Source organism: Manacus vitellinus, unplaced genomic scaffold (genome assembly GCF_001715985.3).
Source record: "Manacus vitellinus isolate BGI_N305 unplaced genomic scaffold, ASM171598v3 scaffold_76_pilon, whole genome shotgun sequence".
NCBI lineage: Eukaryota > Metazoa > Chordata > Aves > Passeriformes > Pipridae > Manacus > Manacus vitellinus.
In genome coordinates, this window is record NW_021940796.1 from 1,377,331 (window position 1) to 1,380,849 (window position 3,519).

Here is a 3,519-nt window from a genome sequence, read left to right on the forward strand (position 1 = left end):
TGGAGATAACAAACACAAAAATATCTCAGTACCACCCCCAAATTCTTCTGGGAAAAAAAAAAAAAAAAGGGGCAATTTAAGTGCTTTAATTTTTCCTTAAAGAGGAGCCCATCAATCAACCCTTGGTCTGGGGGTACCCCTGTTTATACCTGGATCCTTCCCGGTGTTCCCTGGGGTATGTGCTGGTTCTGACTGAGGACCCAGTGCCAGTGGTTGTAATATTTTACTGTCAGGCACATTGTGGGGCTCGGTGGGTACAGTGCACTGTTAGGAGCTTTTCCAGGTTTTATGGGGGTAATTAGAACTTTATGACAGCGGCGAAACGGGAGGGGTCCAGTCCCCATAAACGGGTTTATAATGGATATAAACTATGCACCTCTGTAACTGAGCAAGATTAACACTTTAGGGACAATTTGAGTGGCAGCCCAAAAATCAGAGCTGCCCTCGGCGCTGCCTGGACCTGAATTTGGGAGGGTGACAGTCCCATCAGAGACCCAGCTGTCTATGGTGTCAATGGGTGGAGCATCACTGAGTCCAGCATGACCCCAAAGATTATATTTTACCTTTCTCACCCCACTTTCACACCCTGGTCCATGTTGGCGGCTGCATCCCTGTGGGTCGGGCAGAGCTGAATCCCTGCTGCAGCTGGATCTTCAGTGACTTTTTGCAGTCTATTTTGGGGTCAGGCATTGCTGGTGATGGCAAAGCTCTGGGCAGAAATGCAGCCTGGATTTGGGGGAAGCAGCAGATGCTGCTGCCAGAGGTTGGCATGTGTTGTGGGACAGCGGCAGCAGGGAAAGACAGTTAAAAGTACAGTGAGTTTTTGTTTTAAAAAGTACAATTTGCTTATATCAACATGACTCAAGGCGGAGCAGAACCAAGCTGCTTCACTGCTTGTCCCTGCCAAAGGCACAGGACTGGTGTGTTCCGAGAAAATGGCACAAGGCTGTGATGAAAGCGATAAAGGTATTGATCGTTGCCCCAAACCCCCCCATTGCCCTCCCAGGTCGGGTCAGGGGGATGGTTCTGGCACCCTGATGAAGATGGGGGTGGTGGGGCTGGCTGTGGAAAGCCGTGGGTGCACAGGACCCCCTGCCCTGGGGGCTGTCACGCTGCCTGTCCCCGTCCATCGGGTTAAGGCTACGGGAGCCGGACCCTGTGGCTTGTCTGGAACAGGGGAAAGCAGTAAAACATTTCACGGGCTGTGCAGCTCAGGGGCCACACAATGGCCAGGTCCCATAAACAGACCATTATATTATGGCTGTAGCTCCAGTAAAGAAAAGGGCCCTGAAGAGGGCAGGCTCCACGGCCAGACCCATTCCTGGGGATCCCCATCCAGACTCCTCTCTTGAGCAGCTGTGGGGAGAGGCTGAAGGGGAATAAATCTCTTTGCACAAGGGCTGCTTCCAGCTGTGGAGGCTCAGGAGAGCAGCAGGAGAGCAGTGGTGTCGGGCTCTGATGGCCCCCTGAGCCCCAGCTCATAAACCCTGGACCCCAACTCGGTCCGGGAGGAATCCTTTGGTCCTGGAGATATCCCCGTGCATTCACCCTGGCTGGGGGATCCTGTGGGGGGGGATCCCAGAGGTTATGCTGCAGGGGGAAGGCTGGATCCCGGGGCTTGGTGACCCCTGGGATGGCAGAGTGTGCCGAGGGGGGTTTGCTGGGAAGCCCCAGGGAGCTCGGAGGGAAGGTGGTACCATCATCAGGGAGCTCGATGTGTCACAGCAGTGACAGCAGCAACAATGCCTGCTGCTGGTTTCCTAATATTAATTATCTGATCTGCCCAACTCCAACCCAGCCCTGGGGGCATATAAATAATAGCACCCATCCCATTCTAGGAATGGGAAAGCCCCAAGACAGGATAGTTGATGGCTTCCTAAAGGCAGAAGGCTTTTTGCTGCCCAGCAAGCGGTTTCTGGGCAGACCTGGGTGCTCACAGGCTTGAGGGACTCAGGATCCACCCACCAGCACAGCTCCTGCCTCCATGAGAGCGGGGTCCTAATGGGGCTGGACGGTGCCACCACTGTCACCGACCCAGAGCCTCACCTCACACTCCTCAGGACAGTTAAACTTCATCAAGACTCGGAGTCTTCAGTGGTTTTATCTAGAGACCCAAAATCTCGGTCTCCAGACAATCTGGGAATCTCGGTGCTGGTTATTGTTCCTCAAACAATCAAAGTCTCCTCCTTGGGGTTGCAAGGAAAAGCTTGAAAATCAGCTTTTAACCTCTCGTATGTTTTAAAGCCAACTTTATAACTTCAGCTGTCTAGGCTCATAAGTTAGAACATCCTCAGTTGGATATGGCGTGATTTGGGGTTTAAAAAGGGCTTTTTGTTGTTGTTGTTCTTACTGAACCCAAAAGAGCTTGAAGACAGCAGAAACTCTGATTTCCTTCCCAAGAGGAGGTGCCTGTGCTCCCGTCTATCTTCCAGATCGCGCCCAGAAGAAAGGGCTTTATTTTATCTCCCCTCCCATTGTTTAACCAGCGCTGTGGGATCCCGGCCCAGGGGCTGAAGCACCCTCTGCACGAGGCCGGGGCCGCGGGAAGAATGTGTGTGACAGTGCCCTGGTTGAGTAATGTTTACCCTGTGCACGGCAGGGACGTCCACTCGGGCCGGCAAATATCCACCTGCCAGAGGACATTCTTTTATTATCAGGGATAAAGGGGTTTGCTGGGAAATGATCAGGAACCAGACATCGTGGGGAGATTCCTATCTGTGGGACGTGTTTAACCAGCTGATGGGGAATATTCAGAGGCGATTATGGAGTGGCTTTGCTGTGGTTTTGGTGGAGGGTGTGGGTGGCCCTCTGTGCTTGGGCAGATGCTTTCGGAGCTGGTGGAAAGTTCCTGGGCTCCAGTTATTATTTCCTTCCTTTTCCTTGGTTCAGAGCTTAATTTTAGAGCCCCTCTTAGAGCAGCTTCCACCAAGCCACTCACCATCAGCTCTTCCCCTCAGGCTCCCGGGAGAAGGACATCCCAAAATCCCAGGAGGAAGATGCTTTCCTGGGGTGGGTTTGTAGCTGGGAGTGTCCATGCTGGGCTGGGACAGCCAAGACACCACTGGCAGTGTCCACAGGCTGAATCTCCCCAGCTGATGGTCATTTTGGGGAGCTGTCCCCAACACCCCTGTGCAGTGGCCGGGGGATCATGGGTGGATGATGCTCACGGAGCTCTCAGTTGGGAAGGTGGCTTTGCCATAGCTTTCTTTCCCAGGAGAGCTGTGGGCTGCCTGTCCCTCACCCACCACTTCGATCCCAGGGCAGTGAACCCGGCTGGGAGCACAGTGCTGGACTCCTCCTAATAAATGGCTTTTCGCCATAGTCGTCAAGGCAGCCCCGTAAAAGACGCTTTTGTTTCCCATGGGTTTTCCTGGGTTAATTATTTGTGATCTGTGGATGCCTTTCCATGACACATGGCTGATCATATGGTTATCAGTGCAGGCTGCTTTAGCCAAATTAAATATATTTATATAGAAGACCTGTGCTCGAGCCAGATTTGCCTTCTGGGCAGGGGTGGGC

The 3,519-nt window shown here is 52.9% G+C and overlaps 1 protein-coding gene across 1 annotated transcript in view; it reads left to right on the plus strand.

Annotated features, from left to right (window-relative positions):
• The window catches only part of HNF1B (HNF1 homeobox B), a 21,918-nt gene that overhangs the window by 8,952 nt on the left and 9,447 nt on the right, over window positions 1-3,519 (plus strand). The window lies entirely within an intron of this gene.